Source organism: Pristiophorus japonicus, chromosome 5 (genome assembly GCF_044704955.1).
Source record: "Pristiophorus japonicus isolate sPriJap1 chromosome 5, sPriJap1.hap1, whole genome shotgun sequence".
Taxonomy (NCBI): domain Eukaryota; kingdom Metazoa; phylum Chordata; class Chondrichthyes; family Pristiophoridae; genus Pristiophorus; species Pristiophorus japonicus.
The window spans coordinates 241,949,832-241,964,703 of NC_091981.1; the positions used below are offsets into that span (position 1 = coordinate 241,949,832).

Here is a 14,872-nt window from a genome sequence, read left to right on the forward strand (position 1 = left end):
TGAAGCACTGACCACACTCGATTAGCTCCACTGGGCAGGCCACATAGTTCACATGCCAGACACGAGACTCCCAAAGCAAATGCTCTACTTCACAGCAAATGAGCCAAAGGTGGGCAGTGGAAACGTTACAAGGACACCCTCAAAGCCTCCCTGATAAAGTGCGACATCCCCACCAACACCTGGGAGTCCCTGGCCAAAGACCACCCTAATTGGAGGAAGTGCATCCAGGAGGGCGCTGAGCACCTCAAGTCTCAATGCCGAGTGCAAGCAGAAATCAAGCGCAGGCAGCGGAAAGAGCGTGCGGCAAACCAGTCCCACCCACCCCTTCCCTCAACGACTATCTGTCCCACCTGTGACAGAGTCTATGGCTCTCGTATTGGACTGTTAAGCCACCAAAGAACCCACTTCAGGAGTGGAAGCAAGTCTTCCTTGATTCCGAGAGAATGCCTATGATGATGATGATGATGATCTACTTACCTGACGTGATCCCCGAGCATCGTGAACCTCGTCAAAAGGCTGGAAAAATGTTAAGTACCGCACAAAATGGTGTTTAATTGCCTTTTAACAACCTCTTAAAAATTTAAATGGCTTCCCTTGCCGCTTGGTGTCGGGTCTGTTCAACGCTGGCAGACCCAATCCCTGGGAGATTAGCATGGAGGTTCCTGACCCACTGTCAATCATTTCAATTTTGACAGCTGACCCACTTCCGATCCCGCCCTCTCAGCGCCGGTAAAATTCTGGCCATAGAATATTCACAAGGTGCAATAGATCACTTTTAGCACCAACTGCCCCAAACATAAACTATTTCAATGATAAGTATTTCAAGATAGGATAATGCAATGGATATTGATATGGGTATGGATATGGTAAGCTGTTTAGGTTACACGTATTGGTATAGATATGGATAATGGATTTGGGACAGGTAAGAATACGGATCTGAGTGTTGGATGTGAGCATTGGATTTGGCTTAGATATGAATCTATGTATGGGTATAGATCAGGGTCTTTTATTTCAAAGCCATTTTTAATTGGAGGTTGTTTCCTACATTTTGACAATGTAGATATTTTATGTACGACCAAGAATATTGAGACATTCACCAAAAGAGTCAAGTGCCTCAAATAGAATTACCTCCAAGAACTATTACAATGTGCCTTAAATAAATGAACTAACTATGAAGAAAAAATAATCATTCTTTCACAGGTATTTATGCTTCACTTTATCTAAAGTGGGACAGAACAGTCACAAGTTGCACCCAATCCCACAGAAAGCTAAATGACTGGAGCAAAATTAAACAGCCGATTTTCTACTGAACACAGATTCACTTCTGCAGGAACATGTTTATAATCAGAACACACTTCACTGGATTTTTGTGAAGAATCTCATGCAGCTGTGTAGCTTCCTTTAAAAAATGTGGTTAGTTATGCCTCAAAAGCTTAAAACAGTTGGGTGATTGTTACTTTGTAACTCACCAGCCTCAGTGTGGTGACTTCCTGTGCTGACTGCAAGGACACACTGACTGACCGCCTGTCAGTACCATGGAGTCAATGATTGCAAGCCTGTGATCTATCATCAACCTTTACTAACAATAATAACAAAATGATTGATGGACATTTTTCATTCCGCTTCCCCCTGCTTCCCTTTACCATTTCCTAAGGCGCCCAGATCCTCCCTTAAATTATGTTTGCTCGAGAGCATCAGGGGAACATCGAAAGGAAAAGGATAGGACAAACTACCCACTGGCCCGGGTTCTGAGGAAGGGTCATCGACTTGAAACATTAACTCTGTTTTTCTCTTCATAGATGCTGCCTGATCCACTGAGATTTTCAGCATCTGCTGTTTTTATTACACACTGGCCTACTGGTTTGAGCCCAAAGTACAATTGCAAGCTTTGAAACTACACCAACTTTCAAGGGTTACATATATTGGGGGTAACTTTGTCCTAACCCGCCCACCAGAAAACTGACAGGGTCAGGTGGGCGACGGTTTTACACCCCGCCCAATATTACTTCATCTGGATAGTAAAATCAGGCAGGGCGTGAAACCAGCATTGGACCCAATCCCATCAGCTTCCCAATGGGCAGGTTAGGGTAAAATTGCCCCCAATACTTGTTACTTGTATTTTTTTAAGGAAGATTTTATGCTCACGAGAGTAAAAGATTTCAGCGGCAGGAGTACGAAACATTTCTGTTTTGATGAACTAGTGTCAGATTCAAGCATGTCCAGTTTAGGCCCCAGAAAGCATCTTTACCTCAGGAAAGTGCTGCTGATGATATCAGTTCCCCAAACTAATCACAACCTGTCCTTACTGTCGGCAATGGTAACTACTCCCTGTGCTCGATTGGACTGTTGGATAGATCCACTGTCTATGAGCCCTCAGAAAGCTTTGGAAAGAATTGGTGCTAACTTCAAGAAGCAGTATGAGAATTGGCAACCAAGGGTCAGATATAAGCAGAGCCTGGATCCAACGGTGGATGAGGTTAAAAAAAAACTCTGCACCTCCCTCAGATGTAATGCCAAGGAAAAGCGTGTGCTTTTCCATTATAATGGACATGGGTTGCCAAGACCGACAGTAAATGACGAAATTTGGGTATTCAATAAGTTACTTAGCTTACACAGATGTTGAAGGAGCAGCGAGTTCGGGGCAAAGGAGTGGCGAGAGATTGCAGAGCGACGTAATTGGGGCCCAGGAGAGGCGTGAGTTCAGGGCCCAGAAGAGGCAAGGGCCCAAGGCCAGCACGAGCCAGCCCACACTGCTATATGTGTGCGCACTAGGTCCGTGCAGCAGAGCAGGTCTCCAGTCGTCTTGGTTAATCCTTGCCACTGGAGCAAGACCTAGCTCTGTCAAGCCCGTGTGGTGGCTGGTGTGCAACGGCCACCACACATTAAAAAAAGCACAAACATCTTCCACCCTTCAGAATGTAGTTCGGGATCTGGAATATTGGGTCCTTCATTGAAACACATGTGAACTCATCCCTTTTTGACGTGGAAGCAAGTCATCCTCGATACGAGAGACCACCTATGATGATGATGATGGTAACTGCCTTTTAAATAAATTGGTTAAAACCTTTGTTAAGATAAAAAAGAGAAGAATTTGAAGCAAGCATGTTAAGTGATCGTACAATAACACAGTCGACAGGAATTTCTGGGTTATGGACTTTTTTGTCACAGATCTCTCTATTATTTATTTTTCTGCCACTTGGGAAATCCTTTGCAAATACTGAGCAAAGACTGAGAATAAATCAATATAAAATTAGCCTTTGAGCTGACTGAAAGGGATTAATCCTATTGATGCTGATTTTATGCAGCCAGATGATAGCCAGTCACATACAGATATATTTATAATTTGACCATCATTAAAATATTTTGGGAAAAATTCTATTGCGCCCCGTTTGGGGGGCAGTAACATCCGGGAGGCAGGACATTTTGAGCCAGGCGTGGAAGTGCCATCCCACTCACGAACATCGGGTTACCAATCCCGAAAGGAACTGGAGAGCAAAATAATATGCTGCACTTCTTTTCTGGGGCACATGCGGGGCAGGTGCACAGGGAGCGGGGCGCGTGGGGGGGCTTTTCCTTTCATTAAATGGAAAGGCCCAAGCTGAAAATTCTGCACTGGAAAAATGGTCCTCCCTGGACCACCGGGTGCGGGAGTGCGGTGCCAACAGCTCGACACTCAAGCAGAGAGTCCTGTACGCGCCCCCGGAAGCTATCATTGGCATCGCCCAGTGCAGCTTCAGGGGGCGATACCCAATTTAGAGTTCGGGATGCTAACGGGACGCTGAGCACGGTGATGACATCGTCACCGCCGGCGCAGTGGAGTGAGGCGCTACCGGTTACCGCCGCCGCGGAATTTAGCGGGAGTCATTAGCTGCGTCGCGCCGGAGCAAAAAGTTGTTTGCGCCCCGTTAGTTGCCCCCGAGGCTGCTAACGGGAGGCACAAACGACCCAAATTCTAGGCCTTTGTATATTTATCTCCATCATATAAATAAAATAATATACGTTATTGTTGAGTGTATTTTGCACCAAGTGCATTTTATCAACAGACTCCTTGAAGTATCACCAAGTTCTGTGCAAGTCATTGGTCCAGCCGATGTTACAGTGTTTGCAATGTACAGTCTTATTGATAAGCAGACCTGCACATATTGAACATGGTGCATGCGTTATCAGCACAATGAATTAGTCTCAATACATAATGCTTTATAAATTCTTTATCCAGACACCTACATTATTATTTTTTTAAATAACTGAATTGTAGGTTTTTTCACTAAGTAGCACAGCAAGTAATATGGTATTATTTTATCATAATAGCCCATGTCCTCTACTCTGAAAATACAACAAATACTTATTACTGATGGATGAAAAAGGAACAGTTTTTATTCATGTCACCGTTGCACATTTTTACACCACAATGAAAAATATCCTCTGTGCACTAGGCGTAGCAAAATTTGAAATCTGTTCCCTTTAAAAGTGTTAACGCTTTTTCCATACCTAGTGCACAGAGGGAAGGTGGTCTATTTAGTTTTGCGATATCGATTTGTTGGTATCTGCTTTCTGGAAGATTTATTTTCCAGGTACAGTACATGTGTTACATGATAAATTCAGAGCAGCCTTTTAAATTGTCCAAACCTTCAATTCATCCTGACAATTTATCTTTCAAACATTTCAAAATAATTCAATGCCGCAGGTTAAGTTCAGGGTTAGTGTAGGTCAACAGAGCAAGTATCAGTCATCATTAATCTATATTCCACTGAGCTGATATTTTTAAAACTAAGATAATTAAATGCAGACTTGCCTGACACTGACACTCAGGCTGGCAGCTGGTAAGATATTGCGATAGCAGACATAGGAACTTAGGTACAGGAATAGGCCATTCAGCCCCTTAAGCCTGTTCTGCCATTCAGTGAGATCATGGCTGACCCTAAACTTGCAACTCACAATCTATAACATCTCAGTTCCATCAGCTCACAAGGTCCAAATTAAAAAGGGTTTTAATTTTCCATTTTACACAGTATAGGCTGTAAGTAGAACGATGTTTTATGATTTATTTACAGTTATCTGGCTGGATTTTAGAACATTCATAGTTACAGTGTTAGAGAAGATCATTTACAAAAATAACATGAAAGTTCATCTTCAACATTTACTGTGCTAGAATTTTAGAGGAGCTAACTTTTCCAGATGTATTAACGCAGATGTATTTGAAAAGGAAGATTTTTCAATACTGAAAGTTCCTACTGGGGCCGAAATTGCCCCTTTCTATAAGAGCCGTCACCACCTCAAAGAGGCGGCCATGGGTCGATAAGGACTCACAGCTCGGTTGGCGCGGAGGGGCCACCATTTTGTAAATTGCACTCCTTTATTTTTGGAGCGGTGTACGGGACCACCCCACCCATTCTCCCACCGCGTCATGCATGTGCCGACCCCTTTTAGGAAATTGCCCCGTGGGAGTGGTGCCACCACCGGTCGGTGCCACCGACAGCTTTTCCCAGCGGGAACCTTCTTGCGGCTGGGCGGTACTTCCGCCCTTAAAGGGGAGGGCGCACTGCTGCGACCGCTATTTTATTTTAATTGTCGGCTGACTGCCGGGTCGGCCTGACAATGGTGGCCACGGGTTCGGTCAGGCTGCCAGCAGGAAGCCCGGCACCCCCGCTGGCCCAGCTGAAACCCTCCCTGGCGGCCCAGTGTTTGCCACTAAAATGGCTGCAGAGCTCGCAGCAGCCCTCCTCTTTAACTGAGGGAAAGAACGTTGTGACGTGTCAGTGCAAGGCGGCACGTCCGCATCGTGCTGATGTCATCAGTGCGGCGCTGATGACTCAGAGCGACGGCCTCTCCGACCCGTCCACAATTCCGCCCCCATGACGACGCCACTTCCGCCCTGCTCCAAAAAAAATACAAAGACCTGAATTTCTTCGGATTGTCCGCCCCATGGGGCGGACGGAAGCCTTAAAAACCGCTAGGTGTGCGTCGTTTTGGGCAGAGGGCAATTTCAGTCCCAAGATCTTTGGCTGAGGTGTTAAGCATTGCCTAAAATTGGTCTTCATTAGATTTCTAGCAATGTTTCTTCAACATACTCTTACCGCCTGTGATGAAATGGATCTTTTGGTTACTTAGTGGCTATCAAAAATTCTTGCCATTTATAGATCTATGTGGTAAGGGTAATTAAAGATTTGTATTTGTTTTGCCCACTAGAAATAAAGGTAGTGTATCATTTTATCCCCTGTTGTCCTTTAAACTGTTTGTTTCGACCCATCAGAAATCGCATGGGATTACAGAGGAGGGTGGAGAGTTAACTGATGTTTTATTGACAACATCCTGTTGCCGACTATAAGAAGAATAACAACCTGCATTTATATAGTGCCTTCAACATAGTACAACGTCCCAAGGTACTTAATGTTAATTGTGAGGTAGGAAAAGGGAAACCTGGTAATGGAAAACAAAGGGAAATGGTCAGAAAAGATAGGGAGACACCGAAGGGCAGAGAAAATTACAAAAAGAAAGGTCAGGCAGAATTGAACAAGAAAAATAAGTAAAGCTTTTGGATTTAAAGTCAAATAGTATTGTTGTTTTTGATTCTGTCAGCATGGGGGCCAGCAGATGTTAATCTAGTTTCTTTGTGCCATGTGTCAGTATTTCCTGTCAGTACGCTTTATCGTGCACTAAAATTTCGTGACCTTCTTGCGGTGTGCCACTTCCTCAGCCTAACTGTTAGCAAAAGCACCACATTGAAACAAGGCATGTGTGGCAACATCCACCAATTTTAATACATCAACAGCTATTTTGGTTATTATTTTTATTCCAAATGCATTAATTAAAAAGAAAACATTTAAAAAAAACATATTTACTGTAGCAGTTCTTTTTCCATTTCTAGAGAGGCAAATGATAATGTTTGTTTGAGAATATCAGAGAAAAAGGGGTGCGGTTCCATTTAGTACAAATCATCATAGATCTATGGGCAATCAAGTATGGACACTCCCTTAACAACCACAGGCTTACAAGGCAAAAACATGCAACTGTATCAACATCAGCAAAAGCTGGTGTTTTTTGTTAAACTTTGTCTCGTCAGTCTTCCATCCACTTTGCAAATTTTGCTTTGCAAGGTGCATAGCCCTCTCTCAGCATCCTGGTATTTAACATAAGAACATAAGAATATAAAAAGTAGGAACAGGAGTAGGCCATACAGCCCCTCGAGCCTGCTCCGCCATTCAATAAGATCATGGCTGATCTGATCATGGACTCAGCTTCACTTCCCCGCCCGCTCCCCATAACCCCTTATCCCCTAATCGTTTCAGAAACTGTCTATTTCTGTCTTAAATTTATTCAATATCCCAACTTCCACAGTTCTCTGTGGCAGCGAATTCCATAGATTTACAACCCTCTGAGAGAAGAAATTTCTCCTCATTTCTGTTTTAAATGGGCGGCTCCTTATTCTAAGATTATGCCATCTAGTTCTAGTCTCCCCTATCAGTGAAAACATTCTCTCTACATCCACCTTGTCAAGCCCTCTCATAATCTTATACGGTTTGATAAGATCACCTCTCATTCTTCTGAATTCCAATGAGTAGAGGCCCAACCTGCTCAACCTTTCCTCATAAGTCAACCCCCTCATCCCTGGAATCAACCGAGTGAACCTTCTCTGAACTGCCTCCAAAGCAAGTATATCCTTTCGTAAATATGGAAACTAAAACTGCACGCAGTATTCCAGGTGTGGCCTCACCAATACCCTGTATAGCTGTAGCAAGACTTCCCTGCTTTTATACTCAATCCCCTTTGCAATAAAGGCCAAGATACCATTGGCCTTCCTAATCACTTGCTGTACCTGCATACTACCCTTTTGTGTTTCATGCACAAGTACCCCCAGGTCCCGCTGTACTGCGGCACTTTGCAATCTTTCTCCATTTAAATAATAACTTGCTCTTTGATTTTTTTCTGCCAAAGTGCATGACCTCACACTTTCCAACATTATACTCCATCTATCAAATTTTTGCCCACTCACTTAGCCTGTCTATATCAAATCTTTTGCAGATTTTTTATGTCCTCCTCACACATTGCTTTTCCTCCCATCTTTGTATCGTCAGCAAACTTGGCTACGTTGCACTTAGTCCCTTCTTCCAAGTCGTTAATATAGATTGCAAATAGTTGGGGTCCCAGCACTGATCCCTAAGGCACCCCACTAGTTACTGGTTGCCAACCAGAGAATGAACCATTTATCCCGACTCTCTGTTCTCTGTTAGTTAGCAATCCTCTATCCGTGCTAATATATTACCCCCAACCCCGTGAACTTTTATCTTGTGCAGTAACCTTTTATGTGGCACTTTGTCAAATGCCTTTTGGAAGTCCAAATACACCACATCCACTGGTTCCCCTTTATCGTTACATCCTCAAAGAACTCCAGCAAATTTGTCAAACGTGACTTCCCCTTCATAAATCTATGCTGACTCTGCCTGACCGAATTTTGCTTTTCCAAATGTCCTGCTACTGCTTCTTTAGTAATGGACTCCAACATTGAGGGGCTCATTTTTCCACCATGTGGTCTGGTAGCAACTCTTGTCCAACATAAGCAGGAACTTGGAAAACTACCTGGCAGCCTCCACCAGCCAGTGTTCTGAGTGCTCTGAATACCACGCATGTCTGTTACTGGCCCTTACTTTTCTCTCTTGTTCTCATATTTAGATATCTTTTGGTTACTCACGCGTATCGCTTTCTAAATACTCAGTAAAAGTTGAAAACAAAACAAACTCAAAGCAAAGCAGCCCATGATTGTTCTCCATGTTTAAAGACACTGGGGCCAAAATTGTCCCGGGTCCCGTCCGTCCGGTAACCTTACCAGTTATCGGTCAGGCGGGACGTCACGTCCCCAGCGTGGAATTGCCCTCTGCGCCCCTCAAATGAGGCGGAGCACTATCTCACGCACTCCACCTCGTTGGAGGGGTGCTCCTGAGGTGCCCGCGTAGTGCTGACGTGCCACAACGCCCCTCCCCTTCAGTTAAAGGGGAGGGCCGCTGCGTACTCTGCAGGCCCTTTAGTGGCCGCCACTGGGCCACCAGGGACAATCTTAATCGGGCCAGTGGCCCGGCACCCAAAGAGGAGTGCCGGGCTGCATGATGGCAGCCCAGTCGAGATGAGGAAGATGATGGTGGCCCGGGGAACACACGGCCTCCCCTTTAAGGGGCACCCCAGGCAGATGTCCTCGCCCTGCAAAGCGGCCGCGGACAATGGCCCATGTCAGCTTCGTGCTTCATGGGGCAATCTCCCCTGCAGGGCGCAAAGGGGTCGGCGCGCATGCCGATGATGTCATCATCGGATGCGTGCCGGCCCGGTACGCAAATCGCGGCACTATCTTTCCACTGGCATGAGTGGCAGTAACCAGAGGACATGGATTTAAGATCATTGGTAAAAAATTCAGGGGGGCAATTAGAAGAATATTTTCACACAGCGAGTTGTTTTGATCTGGAACACATTTTTTGAGAGGGTGGTGCAAGCAGATTCAACAGTAACATTTTAATAAAGAATTGGGTATATAATTGAAAAGGAGAAATTTACAGGGATGTAAGGAAAGAAAAGGGGAGGGAGGCTAATTGGTAGCTCTTTCAAAGTGCCGGCACAGGCATGATGGGCTGAATGGCCTCCTTCTGTGAGGTATGATTTAGAAGAATGATCTCATTGAAACAAACGAAATTCTTACAGGGCTTGACAGAGTAGATGCAGGGAGGATGTTTTCCCTGGCTGGGGAGTCTGTTGCCGAAGCCCTCATCCATGCCTTTGTTACCTCTGGACTTGACTATTCCAACGCACTCCTGGCTGTCCTCCCACATTCTACCCTACGTAAACTAGAGGTGATCCAAAACTTGGCTGCCCATGTCCTGACTCGCACCAAGTCCCGTTCACCCATTACCCCAGTGATCGCTAAGCTACATTGGCTTCCGGTTAAGCAACGCCTCGATTTCAAAATTCTCATCCTTATTTTCAAATTCCTTCATAGCCTCGCCCCATCCTATCTCTGTAATCTCCTCCAGCCCCACAACCCCCAAGATGAGCATCCCTGATTATAATCGCTTAACCATTGGTGGCCGTGCCTTCTATTGCCTCGACCCCTCGCTCTGGAACTCCCTGCCTAAACCTCTCCGACTCTCTACCTCGCTTTCCTTCTTCAAGGCACTCCTTAAAACATACCTCTTTGATCAAGCTTTTGGTCATCTGCACTAATTTATACTTATGTGGCTTGGTGTCAAATTTATATCGCATAATACTTCTGTGAAGCGGCTTGGGATGTTTCACTACGTTAACGACGTTATATAAATACAAGTTGTTGTTGTTGATGTTTAGAACCAGGGGTCACAGTCTCTGAATAAGGGGTCAGCCAATTACGACTGAGATGAGGAGAAATTTCTTCGCTCAGAGGGTGATGTATCTTTGGAATTCTCTAGCCCGGAGGACTGTGGAAGCTCAGTCGTTGAGTATATTTAAGACAGAAACTGATAGAATTTTGGATATTAAGGGATATGGGAATTGTGCAGGAAAATGGTGTTGAAGTAGAAGATCAGCCATGATCTTATTGAATGGCAGAGCAGGCTCGAGGGGCCAAATGGCCTATTTATGCTTCTATTTCTTATGTTCATATGTTCTTATGATTCTTTTCGGCCCTCTTCTGGACTTTGACGCTAGGTTTCCCGAGAGATACCGACATCAGGAGTCGACCTTGCTGCAGGTTAAACATGTTTTTGAGGCTTGACTTTGAATCTCAGTGAGGCCTGCCTGAGCTGACCTAAACAGTCTTGCTCCACTTCGGAGCCAGGTCAGGCCCTGAAGCCAGATTACACTGTTAAGCAAATTTAACCTTGGTGCAAAGTGGAAACCACTTTTTACTCATGTTATATTTGCTGTGTGAATCCACCTTAAATGAATAAAGCCTAAAAATAGCAATTTTGCTGTACAATTACTGAATGCATGTTCTGCTATTTTAATAGAACTCTTAACTCCATTAAAATAAATAGATTAACGCCACTTAAAATAGCGATCGGTGCAATGTTTGAGCTCAAAGATTTTTCTTGTCTTTTCTAGTTCCAACTCTTAAATCTTATGCACATGAAATTGATAAGGATAATTACGCAGGATGGGAAAGGTAGCTCATACATAGCTCCCAGAACTAATGCAGATATAGCCCAAAACCAGCTCCATTCAGTAGCATTGCAATGCAAATGCATAAACACACAGGGGGTTATCGGAGCACAGGCAAGCACAGAGAAATATCTGACCTCAGAACAAGATTAGCAACTTGTAAATGTGACAAAAATACTTGAACGCACAGTCGCCATTTGAACGACTGCATTCTAGAGGAAAATCAGTTACAATAGCAAAGGCCTGTACTGCATTGTACAAAGGTATGTACTGAAATATTCCACTGTTCAAGAGATCATTTTAAAGCTTGCTTTACGTATTGTAAATTCAAGCACATGTTGCAACATTACCAGACATTTTACTCTCTGAGCTTTGCTGGATTGCTTCATTTAAATTACTGATAGGGAAGAGCTCAAGGAACTGTTAGTAATCCAGATTGATTAAAAAATGTGGTGTTGGCCTTCAGATGGAACGTGTATTATTTAAGTTCTGCAAAAGTAACTTTGATATATTACATTTTGAATGATCGTTGAATAATCGTTTTCATGGTGTTACCAGTTAGTTCCTAAACCTGCGTGTAACGGTCACTCTGAGGACCAAGAGGTGTAATAATCCCTTGTAGGCACATTTTTGCTAGAGCATGGGCTGTATATGTAGACATATTGCTCCATATAGAATGTACAATGCTTTGGTCAGACTGTACCTTGAATATTGCATTCGGTTTTAGTCGGCAAGAAACAAGACAGACATTCAAACAGTGGATGCAAGGCAGAGAAGAGCCATAGGCTTAGCCCTAGTGTCAGGGGTCTGAGTTATAAAGAAAAATTGGCGGAACTTGGGCTTTCCAGCCTGAAAATGAGGTGAGGAGAAATTTCTTCTCTCAGAGGGTTGTAAATCTGGGAAATTCTCTGCCCCTGAGAGCTGTGGAGGCTGGCTCATTGAATATCTTTTAGGTGGATTTCAACGGGGATGCTGGCCCAGCTCCCATGCAGTACACAGTTTTTTATTAGGGACAGCAGAGGATCTTAGCTGGTCCAAGTCCTAATCTGGTGGGCCGTGACAGGTGACTTATCATTTTCAAATGCTACCATGATCATCAACAAGTCTGCGGGCTGTGCCACCGTCAACAAGTTTGCAGGCTGCGCCATTTCCAACCCCGTGGTGGGCAATGGTAGCCGACTGAGAGCATCCGCACAGTTCTTGATGCCTGGCCTGTGGCAGATGGTATAGTTATACGCTGATAGCGTGAGTGGCCACCTTTGTATGCGGCCTGAGGCATTAGTATTTATCCACTTGTTTTCAGCGAACAGGGATATGAGGGGCTTGTGATCGGTTTCCAACTCAAATTTGAGGCCAAACAGGTTCTGATGCATTTTCTTTACCCCGAACACACACGCTAATGTCTCTTTCTCAATCATGTTGTAGGCCCTCTTGGCCTTTGACAAGCTCTTGGAGGCATAGGCGGGTGATAGGTTGCAACTTCCCTGCAACGTTAGCTTGTTGTAATACACACCCGACTCCGTACGACGACGCATCACATGCTAGCACAAGTCTGTTACACGGATTATACAATACAAGCAGCTTGTTGGAGCATAAAAAGTTTCTGGCTTTCTCAAAAGCAATTGCTTGTTTTTTTCCCCATACCCAGTTCTCACCTTTACACAATAACACATGTAGGGGCTCTAAGAGGGTGCTTAACCCCTGTAGGAAGTTACCAAAATAGTTGGGGAGTCCCAGGAACGACTGCAACTCCGTGACGTTCTATGGCCTGGGCGCATTCCTGATAGCCTCTGTCTTGGCGTCTGTGGGCCGAATGTCGTCCGCCACGATCTTTCTCCCCAAAAACTCCACTTCTGTTGCCATGAAGACGCATTTCAACCTCTTCAGCCGCAGTCCTACGCGATCCAGTCGCTGGAGGACCTCCTCCAGGTTTTGTAGGTGCTCGACGGTGTCCCGACCTATGACCAATATGTCGACCTGAAAAACCACCATGCGTGGTACCGACTTGAGTAGGCCCTCCATGTTTCTCTGGAAGATCGCTGCAGCCGACCGAATTCCAAACGGGCATTTGTAGATGAACAGTCCCTTTTGCGTATAGATGCAGGTGAGGCCCTTCGAAGACTCCTCCAGCTCCTGCATCATGTAGGCTGAAGTCAGGTCGAGCTTGGTGAACGTCTTCCCTCCTGCCAGCGTCGCAAATAGGTCGTCTGACTTCGGTAGCGGGTATTGGTTCTGTAGCGAGAAACGATTAATAGTTACTTTATAATCGCCGCAAATCCTGACCGTGCCATCACTTTTGAGTACTGGAACAATCGGGCTGGCCCAGTCCCTGAATTCCACTGGGGAGATGATGCCCTCGTGTTGCAGCCTGTCCAGCTCGATTTCCACTCTCTCCCTCATCATGTGAGGTACCGCTCGCGCCTTGTGGTGAATGGGTCGTGTCTCTGGGACCAAGTGGTTCCGCACCATCACCCCGGAAAAGTTTCCAATACCAGGTTCAAAAAGGGAAGGAAATTTGTTGAAAACCTGGGTACATGAGGCTTCATTGACATGTGATAGTGCTCAGATGTCATCCCAGTTTCAGCGGATTTTGCCCAGTCAGCTCCTTCCAAGCAGTGTGGGGCCATCGCCCGGGACAATCCAGAGTGGCAGTTCTTGCACCGTGCCCTCATAGGTGACCTTGACCATGGAGCTGCTCAGGACAATGATAAGCTCTTTGGTGTACGTTCTCAGTTTCGTGTGGATGGGGCTCAGGACTGGCCTGAGTACCTTGTTGCACCACAGTCTCTCAAAAGGATACACACATCTTTCATGTAAGTTTGCATTTAAACTTTTGGACTGTTTTTTTGATTTTAGTGAAGTAGTGACTTGCTGCAATAGATGTTTAAAAAGTGTGTAAGGAGTGCTGCTGAACACTTGCAAGGCCTCGGATGGTAAAGGAAGGCCTCTGTATCAACTGTGGTTCAGTTGGTAGCACCCTTGCCTCTGTGTCAGAAGGTTGTGAGTTCAAGTCCCACTCCAAGGACTTGAACACAAAATCTAGGCTGACACTCCAGTGCAGTACTGAGGGAGGTGCCATCGTTCAGATGAGATGTTAAACTGAGGCCCCCTCTGCTGTGTCAGGTAGATGTAAAAGATCCTATGGCACTATTTTGAACAGCAGGAGAATTATCCCTATTGTCCTAGCTAATATCTATCCCTCAATCAACATCTAAAAAAACAGTTTATCTGGTCATTATCACATTGCTGTGTGTGAAAACTTGCTATGCGTAAATTGGCTGATGCCTTTTCCACATTACAACAGTGGAAGCATTACAACAGAACATTACACTTCAAAAGTACTTTATTCGCTATAAAGCGCTTTGGGATATCCGGTGGTCGTGAAAATTTGCTTTGTGGTGGCTTTTATTTTTCCATTGTAGCCAAGAGGACACTGTGATGGTAAGTAACAGAGGGAAGGTACATAGCTATGGCTCAGTGGCCACACTTCAAAAAGTACTTCATTGGGTATAAAGTGCTTTGAGATGTCTGGTGGTCATGAAAGGCGCTATTATAAATGCAAGTCTTTCTTTCAATCCAACTTTATACATCAAGAAATCAACTCATCACTGTTATGCATTCTCTTAGTGACTGTCTTGTGTGTGCCTCTGCCTATCCTACTGATGTCACGCAGTGCTACTCTAGTGGCTGCAGCATGGCTGGTGGAAGGCTGCTGCCTTTCAGTGGGGCACACTGCAAATGGCCTTGCTGATCGACCTTG

General features: G+C 44.9%; 1 protein-coding gene across 4 annotated transcripts in view; it reads left to right on the plus strand.

Annotated features, from left to right (window-relative positions):
• The window catches only part of apbb1ip (amyloid beta (A4) precursor protein-binding, family B, member 1 interacting protein), a 213,393-nt gene that overhangs the window by 23,110 nt on the left and 175,411 nt on the right, over nucleotides 1-14,872 (plus strand). Inside the window, exon 1 of one of the 4 annotated variants that reach the window (XM_070881451.1) lies at nucleotides 6,319-6,380. The exons of 2 other annotated variants lie outside the window; for them this stretch is intronic. The gene's annotated coding sequence lies outside the window, so the exon portion shown is untranslated. Of the gene's footprint in view, nucleotides 1-6,318; nucleotides 6,381-11,314; nucleotides 11,376-14,872 lie in introns of those variants that run through there. One more of the 4 variants, XM_070881447.1, reaches the window with a different exon arrangement.